Source organism: Apium graveolens, chromosome 9 (assembly GCF_009905375.1).
Source record: "Apium graveolens cultivar Ventura chromosome 9, ASM990537v1, whole genome shotgun sequence".
Classification (NCBI taxonomy): Eukaryota; Viridiplantae; Streptophyta; class Magnoliopsida; order Apiales; family Apiaceae; genus Apium; species Apium graveolens.
Window position 1 is genome coordinate 166,803,803 of NC_133655.1, and position 7,381 is coordinate 166,811,183.

The window sequence follows — 7,381 nt, forward strand, 5'->3', positions numbered from 1 at the left end:
AATAAGGGTGGATCCAGCCATTGCTAGTGAGTCAATGATTGTGGATGATACTGAAAAGGGAAGACAATTTCAACAACATTACAAAGCTGAAATTGATAACATTTCCTTGGATGCTGACACTTTTACTCATCCTGTGTCAGCCTATCAATTGTTGGCTGCTCATGGCAATGTGGAGGCAGAGCAGACTTTGAATTTGGTGCACACCACAGAATCTCTTCAAAGAGATAAAGCTGCTGTTAACAGGATGCTTTCTCAAGCTGGAGAGCCATATGAAGAATTTGGAGTAAATTCTAATGATGATGACTCTGGTTCTTTGGATGGAAGCATGAACTTAGGGGGAGCTGAAGGCCCAAGTTCTGCTTTAAGTTTACCTGAATGTGCATGGGCAAAGGAATCTACACCAGGACAATTTGAGGTATCTTTGGTCAAACAAGTAATAGTTATTCAACAGGCCCTTCAGGAAACTTCAGATGCTGGTACCAAGGCTGTTCTTTAAGCTCACCTAGACTCTCTACATCTAATGAAGATCCAGCACTTAAGATAGAATCTCAGTATGGATGAATTGAAAAGAGATATAGCTGACTTGAAGACCTATAACTCTGAGAAGCTGGATTCAGTAATGCCATATGGTACCATGCAAGATCTACTACTAAGATTAAGGAGAGAATCAGAATCTGAAAAGAAGCTAGCCAAGCTGGAAAACAGAGTTCAAGTTATTGAAGATTCAGTGGCTATTCTTCTTCAAAATTAACAGACTCAGACAAATCTTCTCATGCAACTGGCTAAAGCACAAGGCCTAACTCCTCAACTTGATGATAATAAAAAGGGGGAGAGAGAATCAAGTAAGGGGGAGAAAGGACCAACAGAGGGGGAGAAACTTCAAGTACAAATCAGCAAAGTAATTGTACCTTCAATTACTATCTCCAAGCCACCAGTTGCAGATGGTATAGATCTAATTAAAGTAGCAGCAGCAAATTTGAAAGTTGCTGAAAAAGGAAAGTTGAGTTTAATCAACTGGGAAAAGATTGATGAGGAAATTCAGAGAAAGTTTAAACTAGTTGAGGAGCCAGTTAAGTCAGCCATCCATCACTCTCATGTCAAGCCAATCAGTGTGAATGAGATGAGCATGAACTATCTGGAGAAAGGACAATCTTCCTGCATCAAATCACAAAAGGCTGAAATAATTCTCAAACCAAGGGCAAATTATCCAAAGTCATCTTTGAAGAATCCCTTGGACACTGTGTATGAGACACCCAAGCCTGATGAAAAGAAGCTTCTGTCAAGATCCATTGTCTTCTATAAAGATCCAGCTGATTCAGCTTCAAAAAGGAGAATTGCTAAGATATTCAAAAATGGAAAGGAAATTTGTGTGGTAGTTGGACATCCACAGTTTGCTCAAGCAAAGAAAGAAGAAAAATCCAGATTAAAGCAGGAAAAGAGGGAAGCTGCTCTAGATGCAAAGAAGTCTAAACAAAAGAAAGAACAGATTGCTATCTTGGCCAAGCTACAGGCTGTGAATTCTTCTCAACAAATTCCTTCTCAACCATCTGAAGCTGCTGAATCAAAGAAGAAGATTGAAGAACAGAAGAAATCCCCAAGAAAGAAAGAACTGGCTAGAAGAACTAAAAGGAAACTGGATGTTGTTGACAAGGAATTGGAAGACCAATTTCCTAAGGAATCCACACCAGCTAAAACTCAAGCATCAAAGCCCTCTGTGGTATTTGAAGACATAAGGGTGGTGGACCCCTACAGGAACATACATGGAGAGCCTATTGTGCCAAAGGATGAGCCAATAGAGTGGGATAAATTACCAATTCCTGACTTCAACTTGCCAATCCCTACCAAGCCAAAAAGGACAAAATCAAGGGCAGTCAAGAAAGTGAAGCTGTCACCTCTCAAATCTAAGTTAGTAGTTAAAGCTCAACCCAAGGTCAACAGGGGAGACTACTTGTACTTGTGTGACATCAAAGAATTCTCAGATCTAAACCTTTATCTGGAGGAACTGGATGAAGTAAGGGCAATTGATGCATACAGAAACCTACCTGAAAGGTTGGTGTTCAAGTACAAAGGAGGAAGGGAGATTCAGTGGCCTCTTCACAGGATACTTCAAGAAAGCCAAGCTGTGTTGATCAAAGTCTATTCATCCTTCAAGAAAAACTTTGGGTTCAATGTAACTGCAAGAAGACTAGTATTGAAGAAGATTGAAGAGCTGAGGAGTGTTAGAGCAAAAGATGCACTCCCAAAGACTCTAATCATCCCATACACAGGGAGAAGAGTGCATCTAAGGCCCTACTGGCTGATGGAATTCATGGATGACAAGGGTGTGAGAAGATTCTTCAGACTAGAAGACCAATTGAGTATCTCTAGCAATGAGACTCTCTTGGAGATGCAAGAAATGCTAGATCTCTCAGAATCTGATGAACTAGAATTCCACAGGCAGCTCCAGAATCAAATTGAAGAAAACAACAGAAAGCTTGGAAGAAGATCCAGACCTTCAAGAAACTAGAAAAACCTGCTCAGGCTAGAGGAGCATCTTGAACTGACTGTGAGCCAAACCTTGTACATTTTTTTTAATTGAAGCACTTTCAGTTTTATCTACTTATCTTTAAAGATATATGTTTAGGATGTTTTGTTATCATCAAGTATCTCTGAATTTATGGCTACAATTCCAGTAGACATAAATTGGGGGAGATTGTTGTGAATATGTTGTGTACCTGATGATCACTTAAATAAAACATCTAAGTAGATTTTACTTAGTGAAATAATGTAGCACTCGACGGATAAGAATTATAGTCCCGACGGATAACTCATTATAGTCCCGACGGATGATTAACTTATTATCCATCGAGTGAGTAGCTTATAAAATAATAAGTTTGTAGCACAGTGATGTATGCACCTTTGTATAGAATCTGTAGTAGCATATAAGTCATGTTGACTTTAACTAGATATGCAGAATAGGTTGATTAATTGTACATAAGTAATGTCTTGTAATTCTGTATAAGTGAAATGAAGTCAAGTGCCAAAATAGCTACCTACGGATGATTAACAAAGCCTTCGACGGATGATCAAATGAATATCAACGGATGTTTAACATAGCAGTCGACGAATGATCAACTAAGTCATCGACGGATGATCTGAAAGTCGACGGATGATTATATCAAGAATTCAAAGATCAGTTGAACAGTGAAAGCTGACACACAGCCGTCGAGTTGTATACAAACACATTGTGGAAGCCCATTAACTGGGTAATAGAGGACGAAAAACAGCAAAGATTAAGACTGTTAGATTTTATATTTGTTCAGTCTTTTTGACTTTGTAATCTTGGTATTATATAAACAAAGAGAGTAGCAAATAGAAAAATAACTGAGATAACTGAGAGAAACTCAAAAACAGAGAAATCTTTGTAAGCATAATCTTTAGCATTTCCTGTATTCTTAGTAGTTCTATTTTGTAAGCAGCTGTGAGCATTTCTACACACAGAGTCCTCTTGATATATTATATATATCTCTGGTGGAATTGTTTAAATCCACCACAAAGTTTTTAAAGACTCTTGTTTTTAATTACTTGTGTTTTGATTCATTTAAGTTTATATTCCGCATTGTGCTAATCAAAACAAATATATCAATAATTGAGTTGAACATTTTTATTTCAAGAAAAAGGTTTAAGAATTCCATTCAACCCCCCTTCTATAATTCTTGCTACATTGTTAAGGGACTAACAAGCATATATGATATCTGGTCTACTTGCAGTTAAATAGAGTAAATAGCCAATCGTACCTCTGTAGTTAGTAATATCTACTGTTGCTCTAATATCTTTATCTAACTTGGTGGCAGTGGCCATGTGAGTTGATGCAGTAGAACTGTCTTTCATTCCAAATTTCTTGAGTAGATTTCTGGTGTACTTGGATTGACTGATAAAAGTACCTTCTTCAGTTTGTTTGACTTGAAGTCCCAGAAAATAACTCAACTCTCCCATCATACTCATTTGATATCTTCACTGCATTAACTTGGAAAATCTTTCACAAAGTTTTGTATTTGTAGAGCCAAAGATGATATCATCAACATATATCTGTACCAAAAGTAAGTCCTTTCCATGGTTGAGGTAGAATAAAGTCTTGTCAATTGTGCCTCTGTGAAATCCACTTTCCAGAAGGAATTGAGTCAGAGTCTCATACTATGCCCTAGGAGCTTTGTTGGGCTTGTTAAGCAGACTCAACTCCACATTAATATGATATTGTTCGCTTTAGGTCGAGCCCGCACGGGTTTGTTTTCGGCACATCCCAAAAGGCCTCATACTAATGGAGTTATCTGGCTGCTTATATTCTATTCATCTGCCCCTCCCACAAATGATGTGTGACAACTCCTAACAATCTGCCCCTTCACACATCGGGCTCGATACCTGTCAAATCTGCCACCTGATTGTGTGATCTGGCTCCCCTTGACCCATACTGGAAATCCATCTGGCTATCTGCTCCCCCTAGGCCCATACTGGAATGCCCACCTGCCTTTTCCTGAGCATATACTGGGTAGCCCATCTGCCTCCTCCTAGGTCCATTCTGGAGCCCACGTGAGATTGTTATGGATTGTCATGACCATAGCTCTGATACCACTTTGCATGCTGAATTACTTATAAATTCACAGTGTTCTTCAAAGAAATCCACATGATAACCTCTATCACAGATTCGACTTATACTCAACAGATTGTGTTTAAGTCCTGAGACAAGAGCTACTTTTTCAATGATGACATTCCTAAGATTGATCTTGCCATATCCCAGAGTTTTTCCACTATTGCCATCTCCATAAGAAATTTCTGGGCCAGCTTTCTCCACAAAATCTGATAGCAGGGCTTTATTTCCAGTCATATGTCCTGAACATCCACTGTCCAGAACTAGGATGTTCTTCCTGTTGCCCTGCAATCACAAAGACCACTAGTGGTTAGTTTTAAGGACCCAGACTTGCTTGGATCCTTTGGCCTTTTTAAGTTTGTTAACATTTGTAGCGGATTTAACATCAGAGTTTATGCTAACATTTTTCTTATCAGTATTAACAGTATCAGACTTTGCATCATACTTTACACTAGAAGGAATTAAAGCAACTTTCTTTAAGGAAGGTTTTATCTGATAATAATCATAGTACAAACTATGATATTCCTTACAAGTATAAATGGAATGCCATGTACTACCACAATGAAAATAAGGATTTTGTGGCTTAAACCTAACAGACTGACTCTTAACTCCTGACTTAGAAGGTAAGGAGTTTATATTCTTATTCTTCCTGCAAAAAGAAGCCAGATGGTTAGAGTTTCCACAGTTATAACATTTCTTTCTAGGAGCATTAGGAACATGCATATAATTATTGCTTTTATTCACACCTTCCTTTCCATTCCTATTTTTCCTAGCTGCCTTAACCTTGTTGACATTCCTTATTTCTTTCAGCTTATGCATAGGCTGCTTCTTTGTCATTAAGCCCTTCTTAATGACTTTCCTCCTTTGCCTTCAGATTTTCTGAAGCCCTTCTTATCAAAACTTCTACCTTTCCTTGAAAACTTCTTTCCCCTTCTGAATTTCCTGTAGGCTATCTTTGTGATACCCTTCATCATAAGAGCACACAGCTTCATCATCTCTTCATCAACATCTACTTCAGGTAGAATTTCAGTTTCTGAATCATCATCATCAGAACTTGATGATTCTGAATCAGACTTTATGATGAGAGCTTTTCCTTTTCCTTTCTTTGAGACAACCACTTTGGGGGATTCCTCCTCAGCATTAAGAGCAACTGTTCTTGACTTTCTCCCATTCTCTGGCTTCTTTGATCCATCTCAAGTTCATAAGTCTTGAGCATTCCATAAATTTTATCAAGAGTAGTTTCATCAAGAGCATAGTTATCTCTTATAATAGTAGCTTTCAAATCCCAACTTTCAGGAAGAGCTAAAAGGAATTTTAGATTTGAATCTTCCATGTCATATTCCTTGTCCACCAGTGACAGATCATTCAAGAGTTTGACAAACCTGTCATATAAGTCCGTTAATGACTCAACACTTTTTGAGTCAAAGTGCTCATACTCTTGAGTGAGTATAGTCCTCCTATTTTTCTTGATTGCATCAGTTCCCTAACACCTTGTTTCCAAAGCATCCCATATCTCCTTTGCAGTCTTGCATTGGATTACCCTATTTGACATGACATTATCAATGACACTATGCAGCAAATGCCTTACCTTTGCATATTTGGCAATAAATGAGATATCTTCAGCTGTGTATTCACTTTTCTCCTTTGGTATGGTCTTTGCTGGCTGATCTGCAACTACAACAGAGAGCTTGGTTGGCTTATGCGATCCTTTATATATTCTGCCAAGGTATTCTAGATCTGTAGCTTCCAGAAACATAGTCATCTTCACTTTCCATATGGGATACTCAGAAGGTCTCAGCATGGGAACCCTGATAGTCTCATATCGACTATGGGTTTGAGTCTTTGGAGTTTCTTCAGTTTTGGCGGGATTGGTTGGATTTTCTACTTCTTCAGACATGATAGTTTTGGATCTTTACTGTATGTGTTTTAACAGATAAGCTCTGATACCACTTATTGGGCTTGCTAAGCAGACCTAACTCTATATTAATATGATATTGTCCGCTTTGGGTCGAGCCCGCCTGAGTTTGTTTTCGGCACATCCCAAAAGGCCTCATACTAATGGAGTTATCTGGCTGCTTATATTCTAGTCATCTGCCCCTCCCACAAACGATGTGGGACAACTCCTAACAATTTCCCCCTTTACATATCGGGCTCGACACCTGTCAAATCTGCCACCTGATTGTGTGATCTGGCTCCCCCTTGACCCATACTGGAAATCCATCTGGCTATCTGCTCCCCCTAGGCCCATACTGGAATGCCCACCTGCCTTTTCCTGAGCATATACTGGGTAGCCCATCTGCTTCCTTCTAGGTCCATTCTGGAGCCCACGTGAGATTGTTATGGACTGTCATAACCATAGCTTTGATACCACTAGTTAGGTCACACAACACTGTAGAAGGGGGTTGAATACAGTGTAGAATACAATCAAATCGATTTAAAGCACAAGTAACAGCAATCAGATGTATTTGATATAATAAACTCTGTTACAATGGAACTGTTCTCTCTCAGTGATGAACAAATATCACGAGAGCTGCTAGGTTACAATTGTATGATCTTCTCGATGATCGTAACTCTTATAGAGTAAACCTATGTCTGTATTTATATAGACACATAGTTACAAGATAACTTCTAATTGATCTGGAATATAATTCTGTCTCCTAAAATATATCAACCAGATATCTTATATAATTCTTCTAGTCCTCTAACTCTTTCCATGCATATCTTCTTCTTGTATTAGTCTCGATCTTCTTTTTGTAA